The sequence below is a fragment of the Protopterus annectens genome, chromosome 3.part0 (assembly GCF_019279795.1).
Source record: "Protopterus annectens isolate FY-2018-M chromosome 3.part0, PAN1.0, whole genome shotgun sequence".
NCBI lineage: Eukaryota > Metazoa > Chordata > Ceratodontiformes > Protopteridae > Protopterus > Protopterus annectens.
This window is the reverse complement of record NC_056731.1, coordinates 1,620,961,601-1,620,983,262: the sequence shown is the minus strand read 5'-3', so window position 1 is coordinate 1,620,983,262 and position 21,662 is coordinate 1,620,961,601.

Here is a 21,662-nt window from a genome sequence, read left to right as displayed (position 1 = left end):
GGGTAAGATGCTACTCAAAGTCAGGGTCATACCGGCCTGGGCTACATGCTCAGAGAGCTCCTCTATGTCTCTTTCATGTAGTCCAGGGAGGTGCCTCAGGTCATTCACACCAGCATGGACAATGATGGAGTCATATTTGTACTTGCCTTGGAGTGACCTGAGTGCTTGTGTTATGTGGCGGATCCTAGCACCCGACAGGCAGCTCACCGTGACCTTCTCCTTGTTCAGCCTGGTGAGCGGACGTCAGTGTGCCTGATGATAGAGTCACCTATTACAAGTGTATCAGGTGTATTGTTTAGCCTTAAGGGCTGTGACTGTTCGGCACACTGGCTTTGTGAGCTATATGTTGCACGTGTTTTGTTTTGGGGTAGCGGTTGCTTGGGTGTCTGCTTTGGAGGTCTCTGCTGCTTAGGCAGATTTTTATTTAGAGCCTCCGAGTATGTTTTTGTGTGTTTATGTGTTTGGTTTGCTGTTGTGGTAGGTCTATGTGAGACTGGAATTGTAGTGAGTGTGGTTTCCTTCTCCTCCTGACTGGTTACACCAGTACTGAGCTGAGAGAGCTTAGCTATATGGTTGCATCTCTCACATGTGTTGGAATTTGTTGGGAGGAGGAGAGGGTTGTCTGTGTACATGAGGCAGTTGTAACATTGCCTCAAGATTCCCAGATTCACCAGCTGGACCGGAGAGGATATTGACAAATGACCTTTGGACATGCTAGAATAGTATTGGGAATCCCTTTATAATTGAAAAAAAGGGCCAATGGGGAACAAAGTACTCAAGGGGAGTTTGTGAGGGTGTAGTGCTTTTAATTTTTTAGTGCTGACTTATATAATTGCTTTAGTGAGCAAGTGCCAGGCTTTACAGTGGGAATAGGGTGTTTATTATGAGACCTAGATCAGTTCTAAGGGAAAAAGTGAAGAGCAGACTTTGTGGAGCCGAGAATGGTTTAAACTCAATTAAGCTGCGCTGCCCGATACTGTGCTATGCGCAAAATTGCGCAAAGCCGCGCTAAAGTGGGTTTTATACAGGGGGACTTGAAAGAGCTAGAAATTGGCCGAAAACGGTGAACAGACTACCACATTCTTGTGCTGGGAACACTCCTCCAGGGATAGATAGGCTGCTCCAAGCTCCCCACTGCCACTGGTGAACAAAGAAGCCTCCCTTTATCCAAGAAAGGAAATGGGCAACACAGGAACTTTCCAAAAGTCCAGTATACAGCAAAGCCTGTATTTGGACTACTCTAGGTCAGGAAAGATGGGAAACAAGGATAATTTTTTTTTTTTTTTTTTTTGCAACAAGCAGACTACCAGATTCTTGTGCTGGGAACACTCCTCCAGGGATAGATAGGCTGCTCCAAGCTCCCCACTGCCACTGGTGAACAAAGAAGCCTCCCTTTATCCAAGAAAGGAAATGGGCAACACAGGAACTTTCCAAAAGTCCAGAATACAGCAAAGCCTGTATTTGGACTACTCTAGGTCAGGAAAGATGGGAAACAAGGATAATTTTTTTTTGCAACAAACAGCAGAAAAATGCAATAAATATGCAACACAGGCTAGCGCACTTGAGTGTGTAGCCTCAACAGGTAAATGCAACAAACAGGGCAAACTTTAAATTACAAGTGCAAAAGCGCGCTAAAGCTGGTTTTAAAGCAGGGGGTTAGAAAGAGATAGGAAATGGCCCAAAATGGCCAATAAGCTACAGGTCACTGGGCTGGAACCACTCCTCAAGGGACAGATAGGCTGCTCAGAGCTCCCCACTCTCACTGGTGAACAAAGAAGCTTCCTCCTATCCAAATAAGGATATGGGCAACACAGGAACTATGACACAGCTCAGAGATCAGCAATACCTGAAGACTGGACTCCCAAAAAAATTTCCAATTTTCAAGAAAAAACCAAACCCTACCACCAGTTATTGGATAGGCTGTCCAAAGAATTAACTACTTATGACAAATTGGTTAAGGACCGAAAGGTTAAAAAATTTAATAGAGATGTCATGGATTATGATAAGGGACATCCCTTTCAAATACAGAGAACAGTGAGATTTCAAGATACAGGATTAGGAATGACCAGAGGCAGGTCCAGGAAGAGACCGAGGTCCATACTGAAACACAGAGATCAGATACATACAAGTACATCAGGGGAGGAGTCATCATATACTGATAGTGAGGGTGGAATTTCCACTAACTCACCATTAAAGAAAAAAACAAATCCGCACTTCCCTTTAGAAATGGTAGGAAATCCAGAGGGGGGAGGAAACACACCAATAGAAATAAGAACAGATTCAATGCCAGGACTGGTACAAGCATTACTGAAACATTGACAACACCATTTGAAAATGTTCTTAATTTGTTGGATTTTGTACTTACTGACCAACAGCACAATATCCTAAATAAAGGATTGGGTTTTGTTCCCAGTTTCTTCTCTGATCATTATCTTATTTCTTTGGATGTAATGGATTATTGTTGTAGACTTAACCTCAAGATATTTTTTTCTGAACAGGACACCTCCATTTCTCAAAGATCTTCTGAGTTTACTTTCCACAAATCTACTTTTCAACCGCCCATGAATAAGAATGTGGGTATTTTTCAACAAGCAGTACTCAAAGATCTTAATTTTCCTCATTTGGAATGTAATATTGCCCCGGATAATATTACTTTGGAAGAGAAACAGGCACTATCTGAACTTAGATCTAATCACAACATTGTTATACTCCAAGCTGATAAAGGAGGAGCTGTGGTAATTCAAAATATGAATTACTACGTTCAGGAAGGCCTTAGACAACTATCTGATTCCAAATGTTATATGCACATGGGGGTTGATCCTACTAAAAAATTTAAACAAGAGATAGATACATTCCTCAATGATGCATTGGATGAGGGCATTATTACTAAAAAAAATTGCAACATCTTCAGGTTAAGGATCCATCGAAGCAGATTTTATACCTGCTACCTAAAATTCATAAATCCATTACACATCCTCCAGGTAGGCCGATAGTATCTGGTCATGGTTCATTGACTGAACCACTATCTGTGTTTTTAACACAATATTTGAAACCTCTGTGACACATGTCAGAGCTAGAATACAGGACACAACACAATTTCTGAATATTATTCAAGATACCCAGCTGGATCCTGATTGGATCATGTGTACTTTGGACGTGAAATCCCTTTATACCAGTATACCACATTGGGCAGGTTTACAGGCTCTGGAATTTTGGCTCACCAAAGCTGAACTTTATCCACCTGGATTTAATACATTGCTTATATGTATGTGTGAACATGTCCTCAATAAAAATGTATTTTATTTCCAAGGGGATTGTTATTGGCAACTAAGAGGTACAGCTATGGGTGCCTCTTTCGCCCCAATATATGCCGATCTTTTTATGGCATATCTGGAAGAATGCCTGATTTACAATCCCTTACATAACATTTACCTAGTTGAAATGGACATCTGGAGGAGATACCTGGATGATTGCTGGATGGTGTGGCGTGCAGACACTGCTTATCTCTGAATTTGTGGAATATTTAAACAACAATATATGGGGTATTGAATTCTCTATTACATCTCATAAATATGTAATAGATTTTTTGGATGTCACGATATATCGCAATAGTGACCATACCCTTAATACGAAAATTCATAGAAAGTATCCACAGTTCAACTCATTACTTCATGCATCTAGTATGCACCCATGCCACACCATCCGCAACATCCCCAAATCTCAATATTTGAGAATGAAACGCATCAACTCCTCTACTGTTGATTATGAAACAGCTAAACAGGATTTGAGGATTAGGTTTTTGGACAGGGGTTATTCTGATTTTGATACTGAATCTGCCAGGGTCTGGACCGACAAACAGGATAGAAGTTCATTGTTACAATATAAAGATAGGAATAATCGCCCAAAGGATGATAGCATCAGATTCATTACCACCTTTGGTAGGAATCACCAACTAGTTAGGGGTATTCTTAATAATAATTGGAACATTCTGTTAGCGAATGACCATCTCCGACATATTTTGGGAAACCAATGCTCCATCTCTTACTGGAGAGGTAAAACCTTGGGTACACTGTTTTCACACTATAAACATCAGGAGAGTGGTGGTGCGAACTATAAACAACTCACAATCACAGGTGATGAACTTTTGGGCACTTTCCCTTGTGGCCATTGCAGCTCATGTAGTCAGGTGAACAAGCTCAAACAATTCACTAGCGCCAACACTAGCAAGGTGTATGATGTACGACCATTTGGTAATTGTTCATCCAGTTGGGTTATTTACTTGGCCCTTGTGCCAATGTAATGCATTCTATGTGGGCAAAACTTCCCGTTCCTTGAGAATTAGGATAGGGGAACATAGAAGTGATATTCGTAACAAAAAATCCACCAATGCTTTATATCAACATTCTATCATTCACAAAACAGCCAAGTTTATGTTTACGATCATTGACAAAATCATGGGTAATAGACATAACCAACAAGGTTGGCAAAGTATACTTAGTCACAAAGAAAAATACTGGATCATCCATCTTGGAGCATTATTTCCGCCAGGTCTAAATGACCATCTATGATATACAGTTTCACACATTATTTATTTTTTCATGGAGGTAGGATGTGTTTATCTTATTTTTGGTATTGAGCATGTAGTTGCATCTGCATATTTATATTTTAATTCGGTATTGTCACATTTATTAAGATGGACATACTTTTATGATCGTTCTTCTGTCATTATTATGCTGAAGACTAGTTCTGTGGATGCCACATATATACCATACTCATTTCCAATATTGAATATTCACACTGTATTGTAGATCCTGTTTTCATAGTATTATGACAAGTATATTCTTTATTGATTATGTATACTTATTTGTATTTGCATATTCAACACTTGAATTGTGTTTAATTATATGTAGGAATATTGATATTATTTACATGATTTCATCTCTGTTACCAATATTTTTATGACCTTGTTTGGTGATGCTATATATATATATGAAACATTGTATATGTGGAATAACTTATTGTGTCCATATCATGGAATTCTGAATTGATTAGTTATCCTAGTATCTATTCATGAATTCATTTAAAAAAAATTTTTGGATGTTCTGCCGCTTTTATGTTTATAAGGCAATTCATTAATATTTATATTCAGTTATACTCATCTTATCCACCTATGACATCATTGTTCAGGGCAGTATGTTCTGTAGCTTGTTTATTATTTCATGGATATCAGCATTCTCATATATTATGTAGTGTAGATTAATGTATTTTGTATTTAGCTATGTTCCACAGTATTGAGATTATATATATATATATATATATATATATATATATATATATATAATCCGCCCTTTTTGTTCCTTTTTTTGTCTTTTATCTCTACAAACCTCTTTGCTGTTCATATAATATGTAATGATATGGAATGTACCTTCTCCTTATTGGTTAAGGGGTTACTTATAAGCATCTAGTGAAACTGGTGAGCTGCCTGATTATTTTTTCTTCCTCACTGAAGAAGGCGCATGCCGAAACTAGTCTGAGGACTTAAGTATTTATTTTGGTGCATTTACCAGCACCTTTTTGTCATCAATAAAGTACTGGAACTACATTTGCTGGCCTTTGGTGTGTTTTTCGTATTTGGTTGGGCCGTGCAAAGCCGTACGTGCGAGGTGTGGTGTTTCACATGTACAGATATCACAGTTTCTTTAGGACTAAGGTTATGCAAATTATGATTTTTTTCATATTTTGGTAAATAACTTTGCTAGGGAACATGTCAATGTGCTAAGTAATCCCTCATTTTGAAGACAGTATTAGTCCTTAGAACATGGTAAAAGATCTGTGTCTGTATGCTGTACACATGTACAGATATCACAGTTTGTTTAGTCTTGTAGGATTATGAAAAGTATACATTTGTCATATTTCTCATTATTATGCCCATATCTTTGCAAGGGAGTATGGTGATGACACGTATGATGCATCGTTTTGAAGCTGACAGTGAGCCACATAACTTGTACACTGATACGTAGTCTCTGATGTCTGTTATAGGTGATGAGATATTATGCTTTGTTTAATTATCAATTATGAAAATATAATATTATTCATATTTCTGTGAATATCTCAGTAAAGGAGTATCACACACTAATGGTTAAGGTATCATTTTAAACCAGACATTCAAACAAACAAATTAATTACAGGTTGTATGGGTCTACATGGTACAGTCACCAAGATATTGTGATTTGTTTTACCAAAAAGGTAAAAAATATGCATAATATCAGCATTCCTTGGCAAATATTTAATAAAGACTTAGGTACACACTATCAACATGTATACTGTTGGAAAGGTCAGTGTCTGCTGAACAACTTTCGCATTTACATTTTTAGTCTAGCTCTTATGGTTAAAGAGTTATGAACATTTGTTTTCTGTATGGTGTTACAAATGGATTATCTGAAAATGAGCTCAGGCTGCCCTGTTGTTGCTATGGTGGATGTAAGCAGACAGCATTTTCTGAGCTGCTCCGGAGTGAGTGAGTTAATGGTGTGTGTGTGTGTGTGTGTGTGTGTGTGTGTGTGTGTGTGTGTGTGTGTGTGTGTGTGTGTGTGTGTGTGCATGTGTGCGAGTGCGTGTGTGCATGTGTGTGTGTGTGTGTGTGTGTGTCTGTGTGTGTGTGTCTGTGTGTGTGTGTCTGTGTGTGAATGCACCCTACAGTCTTGTGTAATGGTACTGTGTTGATATAGATAAGGTTAGACTGGTATCAGAGTTGCCAAAGTCTGAAACCCTGTGTAAGGGATACAGAAACAAACAATGTGAGTTTGTCATGCAAATGAATCTGACAAGTCAGTGAGTTTATTACAGTGATAGGGTATATTTGGCAAAAGATGTAATAATGTTTTATTTATTTTATTTGTAGTTGTTAGCCAGGTTAGAGCACTGATCTACATGGGCCTTTTTCAGACTCAGCCTGGGAGCAGTGTCTGGTTAAGTGAGTGGCTCAGAGTCACACAGCAGGTAAATGAAGCTAGAGGGAATTGGGCATGCTTTTAATATATATATATCTCCAGTGTGTTGCTGATGTTTAGACAATGTTTACCTTCTTTTCTTGGAGCATGATACATTTGAGAAAAACATGTCAACCGATGAATGAGTAACTGTTAGTGAAATTATACTTATAGGATCATAGGATCATATGAGGTTACTAGGCTACTAGCCCTGAAGACCTTATAAGCCTAGCCAAGAGTTTGGCCTATGTTTGGACAAATCAGCACCTGATACCCCATCAGGGGTATATTTTCTGTTTCTCATCCAGTTATCCAGATTGCGCTTAAAAAGGGGTAAAGAAATACTCTGCTTGATGTGGACAGGAAGTCTATTCCATAGATGGGGGAGTCTCTGGGACACAAATCTGCCTCGCTAACAAGTTTTGTTGATGTCACAGACTAGGTTGAGTCTGTGAGTGTGGGTTAGTCAAGTGGAGCTTGACTTGTCGATATGCAGCAGTCCCATCAAGTGGGGTCAGTGATCGCCTTGTATGACAGACAGAGGTAACCTACAAGGTGTCTGTATGAAACTGAGTAGAGGGATAGGGCTTTTAGCCTATCTGTGTATGGTAGATGTTTGAGGCCCTAGATTGTCCTGGTGAGGAACCTCTGTGGTCTCTCTAGCAGCTGCATGTTTTTTGCGAGGTACATGCCAAAAGGGGCATTGTACTCAATAATGGACCTTACAAGGGAGGAATACAGGGATGTTATGACCTCCTTGTCCTTGGATGAGATACCCTTACTTATGAGGTGGGCCATGTAGAAGGTTTTCCATACAACGGAAGCAACATAGTGGTCAAAAGTCAGGTTGCTATCAACCTGGGTGCCCAAATCCCTCACGACTGATTGCGTGCTTAGGATGTTGTTATTAATGTGCTAATTTGTGGGGACGTCACTCTCCCCAAAGGGAATGATGATACTTTTTTTGGTATTCAGCTTGAGGTCATGTTTCTGGCACCAGTCATTTGTCTGAGTGAGACCCTCTTGGAGGATATCTACATCACTAGGGGAAATGATTACAGCACCCTTATAATTTGAATGTGCATTATTAATTACTGATAACCTATATTAAGCATGACAAAATGTATCTGCATTACTCTCCATGTCACACAATCATTACAAAAAATCATAATTTCTGTGTAGTTGCATAATTAATGTCTGGCCAGCATTTTCCTAAATGTCATGATAGAGTTTACTCTATAGACAAGTCTTTACCAACACAAGTTCCATGACAGGCAGCGAGTTTCCATAAAAGTACTATAATGTCACTGGGCCCTCACAGTCATATCATATAATTAATATGTGCAGCCCAGTACCAATTAAGGTTTATGTTTCAGACTAAAAAGGCAGAAACTCCACTGCACTGACAGACAGACACACACACACACACACACACACACACACACACACACACACACACACACACACACACATGCACTCCTATACAAATATGCATATTTTGTATATATCCATATTTTGTATTATTGCTTTTTTAGCATAACATTGATATGCATTTCTGTATACACATTCTGTTTCTTTTAATTTGCCTGGGCTACACATTAATAACATACTGAATAGTTAACTTTTGTAAATCTGCAACATGTTTCAAAATTTTGCTCTTTTCTGTATCTTGGCATAGATATCTGCCACATGGCAACCTCACCTTTTCTGAAACACAGTAATTTGCTATCATAAACTTTAAACGTGCATACATGCATATGTTAAAGTACATAATGACCCTTCAAATGTCAAGCAGTAATGCTGACAAATAAAATAGATTACACACATGATTTGTGAGGATTCTCAGCAGAAAACCTGTTTATATGTAATGATAAGGAAGTACTTTAACTATGTGTGAACATCAAGACATATCAAAGAGTCCATGTACTTTCTATCACATACATTACAATGTTTAGTTCTACTGACATTATTTCACTTCTAGGATAAAACAAATCTAAAAAATTACTTCACTTCTAAAATAAAACATATCTGAGAAGCATGCAATACATATCTCTCTAGCAATGAAACTGCATAAATGCATTAGCTTCCTTATAGTGTCATGTGACTGCCATAAAAAAAAACTATCAAAGTATATGCAATACTTAAGTGGCACTTGTTCTGTCTGTACTGCTTTCCAGGGAATGTTACTCAATATGCAGATAGTGCTGTGTCAAAGTGGGACAGCATGATAAGGTGATATCTGATGTTACAGTTAAACTAGAGGATATGAGGAATAACCAGAGATGCAATTATGGCAGGTGGGACTGAAAGAAGGCAAGAGGAGGTGACAATATGCAAATTCATGGAGACTCATCTTAGCAGGGCACTTAACCTAAGTCCACATCAGCAACTCATGATTGAATGTGTATGGCATACAGTTAGACCATCTGGTCCTAAAGCAGCCCTGGGAAACCCTTTATAATATATGAAAGTCATGTCTACTCATTTCATAAGTTTACACCAGAGACTGCAAGAAAAAGGAGAGCCTTTTCCACTGTGTGAGCTTTATGTTGGACAACTGGCATGAAACAGTGTTAGATTACCCAGCCCAACTGGAAATAAAATGGAAGAAACAATGCCAGATCTTCATTAACCTAGATGATAAATTGCAATTTGTAATGGACAATATGAGTACAGAAACTGTAATCAATAAAATGATAACTTGGAAGCTTAAACCTTCATTCTGTAAGGAAAAGCTTATGGAAAGTTCTAAGAAAATAACAGAAATGGACAATTTTGTGGCCATATCAGCTCCTAGTATTTTGGCACACAGCCCATTGTATAGAAATGATCAGCAAGAGGATTAGCCTAGGAAGTCCGCTGCAAGACTGTACTTTAGTGTGGACATTCCTCTTCAGAACTGTTTTGATTTCTGAGGAATGGAAGCAATGATTTTTGCAGAGGAAGATACCGCCAGTATAGCTGTATAGGAACTGGAGCACCAAGAACAGAATTATAATACTAGTCAGCTTTCAAGACCCCCCCAAAGGCAATAGAAAAGTATATGACAAATTACAAAACTTTAAATAAGTTTAATAAAAAGCATAAGACAAACAAAGGAAAAAACTGAGGAGTTGGCTATGTATTAATATTTGATAGTATTAGCTACAGCCGTGAATGTGAGAGAGGTGCTTATGTTTTAGCACTAGCTGTTTCTCTGTTGAGCTCACTGACACTATTTTGTGGGCTCCACGGCTTGCTAATCAGTCCTAACAGCCCAAAATTTAAGTGTTTATGCAACAAGTGTTTCAAGTTTTATCTTTGTTGACAATAGAGTGAAATGTATTTCTTTTAACACCAGAGACTTAATCTTTCTGTTTAACAGACATGCGCCTGCAGCATTTCTCCCAGGGCCTCCACTGATAAAGGGCTTGGTCCCAGTCTGGCTTTCCCAGTAAACAAATGTTAAATAAATAAATAAAATAAATATAATGAGCGTTGTTAAGAACTGTAAAGTTAAATAAAACTGTGATCTGGAATGCAAACACAAGCACAAAGTGGCATGGAGGTTGTGACGACTGGGGAGAGATGAGCGAAGGCTGCCAGCCAAGTGAAATAGAATTTGATATATAATTCTGGCATTTGTAAATAAATGCAAAATACAGGCATATTTTCTTGAGTGTAAAAGAATATTGTGAAATGTGGAACTGCAAAATATCTGACAACATTGCACTCTACTGGCCCAGTGAAGCATGTTGTGACCCTTTCATATTAGAATTCGGCTCCAGTGCGGCTGGATGAAGGTTTCATACCCATTGTTTTAAGGCTAAAGTTTATGACCAGAATTTACATGTAGAAGGTGCTTTATTGCCCTAGTTTCTGTTAGAATATACATGTGAAATGCCTTGTAAGTTCTGAGCAGGTGTTAGATTGCTAAATAATGCAGTTTGTGGCCTGAGAAATCAGACCAGGTGTTAAGATGATGCAATATGAATACTGGGAAAACCTAAGTGTCAAAAATTATGTAATTTGGGAGGGCCTTAGAGACACAATACAACTGGACCCCTCTAAAACACCTCACACTCGACAAGGCTGTTGAACACTTCAACTCAGCATTCCTTGCAATCCTAAACCAACATGCCCCAAGTCGCTCCATTAGAACAAAAACTAAAACAGCACCCTGGCTAACCTCTAATACTAAGCATAAAATAATACTCAGAAATAAATCTTGGAACAAATGGCGTTCCTCTAGAAACCCAACAGATCATCAAACCTTTAGAGAGCTTAGAAACAGTACCAAAAGCGCCATCCTTTCAGATAAAAAGAATTATTACTTTAAACTTCAGCAATCCACTAAAAAAGAACCAAAAAAGTTCTGGTCTACTATTAACAATCTACTCACCCCAGGCAAAACAGTTACACCCAACCCACAGGACTCAAACCCTGATGATCCCTCTTTAATAGCCAACAACTTCAATACTTTTTTTACCAATTCCATACAAAGTCTAGCTAACCACCTATCTCCTGACACTTCTCAGCTGCTCTTAAGTAGGATCAACGACTCTCTTCCTCCCCTTCAACTTCAACCCATATCCACCTCCTATATACAATCACTTTTACAAAAACTGAAACCCACTACCCCCTCAGCAGATAAGCTTCCTGCTGAATTCCTGCAAATAGCAGCTAAAGCTATTGCCTACCCTGTCTCTATCCTAATAAACAGATCCATAAAAGAAAGTACTTTCCCAGCAATCTGGAAGATATCATACATCATACCCTTACACAAAGGAGGAAAATCTACTGACCTTTCTAACTTTCGCCCCATTGCACTATTATCTCCACTAGCCAAAATCATGGAAAAATGTATACACAAACAACTACTCAACCATCTCCTCCATAACAACCTACTAGCTAACACTCAACATGGATTCAGACCCTCACATAGTACTACCACAGCTCTACTTTCTTTTACCAACACTATCAACTGTAACCGTAACAACAACAAACTAACCTCTTCTCTTTTCCTAGACCTGTCAAAAGCCTTCGATATGGTAAACCATACACTTCTTCTACACATACTTAAATCCCTTACCCTGGATTACTCTTCCATAACCTGGTTTTCATCCTATCTTGAAAACCGACAACAAGCAGTACTCTGGAAAAATTCTCTATCCGCTCTACTACCTATCTCTCTAGGAGTACCTCAAGGATCTATATTAGGTCCACTTTTATTTTCTATCTTTATTAATGATCTCCAATCATCTATCCAAAACACTACCTGCATACAATATGCAGACGATTCTACCATAATTTGTACGGCTTCCTCTCAAATAGAACTCCAGTCTCTGACCCAATCAACCTTTTCAACCGTTGAACAATGGTTCTCAAAAAGATGTCTTCTCCTGAACCCCAAGAAAACTAAACTACTACTATTCTCACCTACCCACAAATCTACTCAACTAAACTTCACTATTACTGCAAGTGATAATTCCCACATTTCCCCTGACTCTACTACAAAACTGCTAGGTGTTACGATTGATAATAATCTTAACTTAGATTATCACATCAATAACACAATAAAAGCAGTAAATAAAAAGATTGGCTCGCTGTATAGAATCAAACCCTTCCTTACACCCAAAGCACGGACCACCTTAGCACAATCCCATCTTATCTCTACCCTTCTGTATGCTTCCCCTATTTACACTAATCTCTCTAAAGGTAACCTTAGGAAACTAACTACATCTTACCACAATATAGCTCGATTTGCCACAGCATCTAAGTATAGAACCCACCACTGTCTAAACCTAAAAGAATTACACTGGTTGGAACTTCCTAACAAGCTTATCTATCAACAACTTTTAATAGCACATAAAATTCTTTATCAACCATCAAAAACACCAGCTCTTAGCAACCTCTTGACTCCTTACAACAACCTGAAACAACTACGCTCCTCCAAAAAGCTACAAGTCAACACTACTAGAATTACAAATTCTGCAGGAAACTGCCTTTTCTCAAACTCAGTTGGTAAAATATGGAATAACCTCCCCTCACACATCTCCTCTCTAGCCACTCTTCCTCTCTTTAAAAAACAACTTCTTTTACATCTAAACAATTTCTGGCTATGCTCTTGCACCAATCCAGACTAACCTGCTTTCATCTTTCTACTTTCATATTTCTTTAATCAACTCTGCAATGTTTCTCTCTGATCACAAATGACTTAATGATTACATTGTTACTACCATTCTCAAATATGAAAAAAAAATATATATATATATATATTTTTTTTACAATTAATGTTTTTATAAGTATGCATTACATTTGAACTACATAATACTCCCTCCCTCCCTACTGAAAGTAGTCAATGCCGTACTTATTACGTAGTTGGTATTATTTGTTTTTTCTTAGATTTGTATAACCAGACCTGGACTAATATCATTGTATTTTTGCTCATTGCCTGTCTCATAAGTGTATTGTACATGTTTTTCTATTACCTTGTTTTCATCTGTGGAGCTTTTCTCCCCGGGCCTCTACTGAAAATGGACTCTGATCCAGCTAGACTAGCCCGGTCAACAAATGTAAAATAATAAAATAAAATAAAAATAAATAGTAATGTTTAAATACTATTTCTCACAAGAGACTGAAAGCATTTTAATCTTGATATCCGACTTATCAGCACTCTGCCTTGTGCTCACATGTAATTTTTAGCACTGTGATTTCTTGTAGGAATAGTTAAAGCTAGTAAAGATTAATTAGGTATTTTTCTTTGAAATCAGACCTGTCCTACTGTATTATTTTAAGTTTCTGTGTAATCTCTGAACTCTTAGATATATCTGTGGTGTAGTAGTTTTGTCTTGTGTTTTAATTATTTATTATTAAATATTTTTAAAACCTTCTACCTGTGGCTGGTTTGTGTAGAGATAAGCTGTACATTGCATATTTATAGAGGTTGTTGTAATTGGCCACTCTAAAGTAAGCTTTGACTGTTAGTCATACTATCATTAGATAATAATATTGCACAGTAATAATTGGACACCCTTTTAAGGGCCTTTTAGTAGCTGATATTATTAGTTGGGCGGTGACAGTAATTACTATTATATAGTCTGGTAAAGGGGCACAGTTGGAGAATCTGTGCCAGCCTTTCCCAGGGGTGTCTGTGAAGTTGTATAAATACTTATCTCAAAGTGTGTGTGTGTTGTGTCAGCTACTTGGCAGGGACATAAAGCACTGGTCGGACAGAGATGGTACTGGAGGTTTTAGTTTGCCCTGCTAGGCTGAGACCTGGACCCTATAGCTGTGCCAGTGGGGAGTCTTATTGGGGACATGGTGAGCAAGGGAACAACCAGCCCCAGACTGACTGTGATCTTTGTGTGCACTTAAGGGAAATTGTACTTTATTGTGTGTATTACTTATCCTTTTCTATTCTATGAGACGACCTCCCTGGTGTTAGTGGTGAGGATTGAGGCTCCTTGATTGCTGGGCCAGGGCACAGCCATTACAGAGGTATGCAAGGGTTTTAAAGAGCTTATTGGAAGGGAAGTGGGTGTACAGTTTGAATAAGGGGTCTTGGGCTGGGATAACCATTTTTTGTCAGCGCCTCATTAAGGTAGAAGTTGAATAAAAAAGATCTGACACAAATGGGAGGTGGGTGATCGCTCACTTTACTGCTCTGGAAGGTCTCCTCATAATTGTCTCTGTTTATGGACCATATTATAATGCACTGAGGCTGTTTGTTGTAATATCAGAAGAACTAGTGAAATGTGCAGAGGAGCAAAGTGCTTCTACATGACAGTGACTTTAATCTCAAGTTAAACACAATGTGGGAAAGGATGGCATTCTTAGCAGAAAAGCAAATGCACTCTCAAAAAGTATGTTGCACAGGTATTTAAGTTTAGCTTTGGTGGACATTTGGTGGCTTTTCTGCATTGCTTGGAGAAAGGGTTACCTCTTTTTGCTCTTGTGAGAAATATTGCCAACAGAATAGGTCACTGGCCACTCTCAAATAGTCAAGTGGCCTCTATACAGGTGGCTGAATTAGTGGGGAATCTACCTTTATGCGACCATATAATGGTGATGGTGCAGTCTAACCTAAGAGAGGAGGTATTCCAGACATGGAAAGTAGATCCTCTTATTTTGAAGGAGTATGATATATTAGTTGTAGTTAGAGGATGTTTACAGGATATCATCATTTGCAAATTGCTAGCTAGTTTTCCTGTTATGTCTTGGTGGGAGTTCCTCAAACTTGAACTTTCATAGTCAAAAAACCTTGTTACTATCCAGCAGCTGACAGAAGATGTGAATGCAGCATAGACAGAATTCAAGCTTTGGAAGATCAATGATTCTGTGGTAATAGTAAAGAATAAAAAGGCACATAGACATGTAGCACAACAGGGCATAACAGGATGCAGCTATATCTGGACCCTGTTATTTAACAACCCTCATTTTCAGAATTCTGTCACTTGGTACACAAGGTACCAAGATGACATGTGTTTTATTTGGAATGGAGACGTAAATAATATTGAGGTCTTTATTGAAACCATGACACAGATGACCAATTTTTTAGAATTTACTTTCCAAATAGGATTGGAATCTATTAATTTTTCTGGATGTTAATTTAACTAAAGATGTGGTCAACAATAGATATAAAAGTACAATATATCGTAAGCCCATGTATTCAAATGCATTTTTGCATTTTACACGTAGCCATCCATATCACCAGAAAAAAGCAGTAGTAAAGGGCCAAGTAGTTCGAGCCACGAGGATGGTGGCTGCAGATAGTGACTATAAAGTTGAATGTGAGTTATTGAAGTCTATGTTTTTACAGAGAGGGTACCCAAAAAATTTTCTTAAACCTATTTTTCATGAAGTTAACTTTAAGAGGGAAACATGTCATTTTAAACCAATTCTCCAGAAAGGATATGATGAAAAGCAATATGACAATTTTGTTCAAATCAACAGTAGAAGCAAAGACTCAGGGCATAAGCTAGGTAGTAGTTTTTTGATAACATACTCAATGGATGCTAAGTATATTAAAGATATAATAATCAAAAATTGGGCAATAATAGTCGAGGACAGTAATCTTAATAAAATGTTGGGGGCTGGCCCGTGGGTAACTTATAGAAGGGGACCTAACATTAAAAGTTTATTGGAAAGGCAGGAACAGTATAAAGTTAATACTGGGATGAGTAGGTGTGGCTGTTGTGCACAGTGTGGACATATCAAAATAGGTAATAAATTGAACATCAAAGATAGGAATTATGTTATTAGAGATAAGTTCAATTGTAATTCGAAAGGAGTTGTTTACGTAGCTGCATGCGAACTATGTAGCGCATACTATATTGGGAAAACAGAAAGAAAATTTAGACAATGAATTTACGAACACCAATATAGTATAAATAAAAAAGTAGTCACGAATGCTCTAGCCAAACATGTTATGGAAAATCCTACACATAGTTTCCAGTTTTCAGTTTTAGAACAAGTAGTGTATGATACCGGGGTGGCCCCTGGGAACTAAAGCTGGAGGAAAAAGAGTTAATGTGGCAAATTCGTACTTCTGCATATATTCCACCAGGTTTAAATGAATATGTATCTATTAAGTGTATTCTAAAGCTTAAAGCACTTAATAGATCATTTTAGGTCATTATTATGATTATACGTACTAAAATCGAGTACGGTTATACACTATACCCCATATCTAATATCTGACTCATTAATTAATTTATTTATTTATTTATTTATTTGCATACCTAGTGATTTATGCATATCAGCTTTTACTTTTGAGGGTTAATAAAGTGTTGTTAATTTGCTTATGTATTTATTAATATATATCTTTAGTTCATTATGCACTTTAAATAATATAATTATAAATATCGAATAGATTGTTTATATGTATATGAAAGAATGGTTTCTAAAACAGGGTTGGTCATTCCTTTGGCTACTATTTCTAACATACGTGTATACATCTAAAATAATGAAATGAGTTAGAACTGTATAACACATTTTTTAGGTATCCATACTTCTAATTTTTAACACACATTTTTAACATGATTTAACAGTCTACAACATGTTTAAATATTTATACATATATTTTTAATATTTTTATCTTTAATGATGTATTTCACGTTGTATTTTTGATTAGTTAATTAACTATAATTTATTTTAAATAAGAGTAAATCTGATTAATTGATACTTGATTTGTATTTAAAGGTTTTTAGGCTTGGTTTTGATTGTCTGAAGAAGTCAGAGCATTAGCTCTGATGAACGCGCCTACAATTAAAGTTTGTTTGACTTGATTACAGCTTGCTGGGCCATATCTCTTTGTTTTTCCACAGTTTGTTTGTTTTTGGTCTGGTTGGTTTAACTAAAATTGTATGCCCACATACCAGCTGAGAGACTTTAGCATATCCTGATATCTATCATCTCTCTTGGGCAGGTAGGTCTGACCTGGTATCTCATTAGTAGATGACCTCAAGACATTGCAGGTCAATATGGAAAGTTTGAGGTGCGTACCAGAACAGCAATAATAGTCAATTTTCAAAAAGTCTTTGTCTAAATATGCTGGCCTTATTGGTGGCTAGTGATACAATCCCAGTGGGTGGATTGCAGATGCACAATGGGTGCACACGGGAAGAAACATATGTGCGACCGCACATGCCCCCCACTGATTCACTGATGCACTGCTTCATGCAGTGTAAGCTTGCATGGCTCCTTCTGCAAGCAATTATCTACCCTCTGATAGGCATCACTAATACAGTGAGTCCAATCATCCCATCCCCCAGGATGGGGAACCAGCACTAGCCACTCACTCCCATCCTTTCCCATCTGGACATTCCAGCACCAGTACTGCTAGTTGAACATGGATCATGTGGGTTCTACTCATGGTTTTATTCTTCTATACTGTGATGGCAGGCTGAGTTTTAATGGCAAATTTTTAATGGAGGTTAAGGCATTGTGCAGTTCACCTGCTACTACGGTCCTCATCAACTCTAGGATTTCAAATCCCTTTAGGCTTTATAAGGGTACCAGTCAGGAACACCCACTCTTCCCAGTTCTTCTTCCAATTGCTGTTGAAAACTGAGCAGTGGTCTGCAGCTGACCGAAGACATAATGGGCAAAAACTTTATGGGGTTAAGGCAAAAGTTTTGTTTTCACAGATAATTGTTTAGTACTGACAAAGAATCTCATAAAAGATATCCCACACATCAAAAACTTCTGTTAAAATTTGCAGGAGTCTCTAAACTCAGGGTGAATGAGAACAAAACAGAGCTAGTCCTGGTTAATGCAGCTGTATGTGAACTGAGCAAAAGAAATACACAACCCCTCTTGAACTGGCACAAAGGTCTATCAAAATATTTAGGGGTCCATATTCACAATCATTTGGTCACTATGATGAAAACCAGTCTTTAACCCATCTTGGATAAGCTTTTAGTGTGGGTCCTTTTGTAGATGACACTCCATCTCAGCTTAATAGGATAGGTGAAAATGAAATTAAGGTTTTTGGTGTTGTTACTGTTTTGTGTGTTTAAGCTTGTCTTAATTCTTTCTGAGTCTAAATAGTCAAACCTTCTAAGCTTACATCTCATTTTGTTTGGGATGGAAAGGATTGGAGCATGCCCAAACACTTAGTAATCATTATGTGACCCTCAAATAGGGTTAGTCTAGATACCCCACACTGAAGGTGTTTATGCAAAGCCGTTCAGTCTGAGACAACTTTATTTTTCCCTGTAATATAACTTCTAAGAGACAACTTTATTTTTCCCTGTAATATAACTTCTATGCCTAGATGGACAAAACATGAAGCTAGGATTTTAAGTTTGCATTCCCCTGGGCAACAGGATGGGATGGAAAGTCACTACCAGTGCACTTCAGACCATGATATACTATATTCTATGCATTTAAAGCCCTTGGATATTTACAGAAGGTGATTCCATGTGGGGCAATCTGGAGTTCAGCACTTTTCATATGGGCTATCCTGAAGTAAAGGATGATAAAAAAGCAGCATGAAATTGGCATGAAATCTAGGGACAATTCATTAGAAGATTTCTGTTTCAAATAATACATCTCATAGGTTTACTATGGAATATGGTACACATATTTTCAAAATTAAAGAAATCATTATTAAACACTGGCCAGTTTTGCTGATAGAAAATACCCTGGCTTTTATATTATCTTAACAATGTTTATTTGGGTACTCTAAGGGCAAAAATCAAGATGAACATTTGAGTTTTTCAAGAAGGGCATGTTAAACACGGACTCACCTGATAAGGGACTTTTTGGTGTCTAATTCAAACAATTTTTTTTCAGTGCACAGAATTTACTACAAATAATGAAAAATGATTTTTTTTTTCAAAATTAGGCACTGCAGTTCATGCACTTCAAAATAAGTGATATAAATAATAGTCTGTGGATGTGGGCCATTTTAGACTGGAAAATATCTCATGTATTTAAGAACAGAACAAGCCTACATCTCAGTGATTTCACATGTAAAAGAGATAGAAGTGCCCCATACAACCATTCAAAAGAACACTCTGGAGAATGTTTTTATATTTATAGGTATACTGTAGATACTGCAGAACATGGTATTCTGAAAATAACAGAATGCCAAGAGATTTTTAATAAGAAAGACTGGTACTTTACTTAAATCAGGTCTTAATGATTATTTTAAAAATAGTTTCTTAAAATATACTTATTAAATGACTCTGAATTAGGAAGTTTGCATGCTCGCTTAAAAGCTTGCTAATTTTAATTGATTGTTTATTTCAATAGTTTACATATCATGTTTTTGATTGGTGGAGCTGGATCATGTGATATTGCGAAATATTATTTAAATTCAAGGGAAAGTATTTTTGGGAAGTAACACTGATGACGCTCACATACTGAGCAAAGCTTGTTTGTTTTTTATTCTTAAAATGTGAAATCCAATAAATTGAGTGGTAATCTACTGCCGGCTATACTTTTTATTTATTTTTATATCAGCAATAGTGCAGGGTTCAGTGTTCGTGTATAGCAAGTTTGGTGATTATTGATTTTTTTTATGGTAGATGCTAACTTTCTGAGAATGAGGAATAGGTCCTTCTTAGTGATTCCAATATTTGGAAAAAAATGACACCTAAATATGGATTTCAACAATTTTATTGCTAGTTTGTCCAGTGTCATGAATGATTTCTCATTCGTCTCCAGCAGACAGAACTAAAAGTAGGAAGACATGGATGCAGGGCTGACAGCTCTGCAGTTACCTGGGCTTCTGAATCTATTGAAGAATTATCTGAAACCTTGACCAGTGGCACTCAAAAATTACGATTATTTTTGTGAAAAAAAAAAAAGTTCAACTGCCTATTTGGACAGTAAAACGGTCCCAAGAGGTTTCAGAATTGGTATGCAGTCAGATATCAGCAAGGAGTATGCCTTGCTTCAAAAACAGTGTCAGACTATTCAAATCATGACAACGACAATGTACATTAAGGTACTGTTGGATTATTACAATAGACAAATAGTAAAATACAATAGTATGACACAATAATTGTAAAAGTTGAAAAAAATTAAAAAGCACCCCAACTATGCTAAACTGTTTCTGTCATTAATACTGACAATTAAAAGGATTGATGAAGAGCAGTCTTTTAGAAAACAAAAATACTCAAGGGAATATTTTTGTTTGGGTGACTAAAAAGAGAGTGTGTGCTTTGATTTGGAGGAGAATAAAAATACAGACAAAAGGAAATGTAATAATCTCCTGGGTAATCTCTTTGCATAAAAAGAGATTTTCCTTGACTAGTATGGGCTCTTCTTCCTTCAAAGAGACTAAAACTGAGTCAAATGATGATTTAGGGGAAATGCCCTTGAATAAAATTGCTCCTACCCCTTTGGGTGCAGCAAATGCAGGCAGGGTAGGAAAAAACTTTGAGCTAAATTAAAACATTGTATGTCTGAAGAACAAATACATGGACAACTTGCTGAGGTAAATGACTTCATAATCAATATATTTCATGTTGATTTGTGTGATACTGATAAAAGATTATTGAATAAGTGGTTAAACTTTGTTCCTACTCATTTTGCGTCTGACAGCCAGACAATATTTACCTTAAACATTTCTGTAGATTATTGAATCTTAGAGTATATATTGTTAATCAAGATATTGCTGATGGAATGATTGTTGAATTTAATATGGTACCATTTTGTTTTAAACAATCTCATTTTCAACATGTATACTCTTCCAAGGTTAAGCTATTCAAAGACAGGGTGATGAAAGATTTATATGACATTATTAAGTGAGTCTTCGGTAATTATGATAATAATTTAACAGAGGATGAAAGAAGGTCTTTAAGTTCATGCAAACTGCAGATGTATTTATTAACCACACAGATAAAAGGAGTGGGGTCATAGTTTAGAACCGGACTTCTTAAAGGTAGAAAGATTTACAGCAATTAAATGATCCACAGTTCTATTTAAGACTATCTCTAAACCCCACAGTTAAATTTAAGCATGGAATATATACATTTTCAGAGTACTGAGTAGCACAAAGAGTAATTTTATAAGTCTCAAAAGAGCAGTTAATTGCTGTTAACTCCAATCCTCAATATGTTTATATCTTACTCAAGATACGTAAAAATGTCAACAATACACTGGGATGATCTACAGTGTCAGGAGAGCATCCCTAACTGAATATATTGTTTATTTTTGGAAGCATGTTTTAGACCTTTG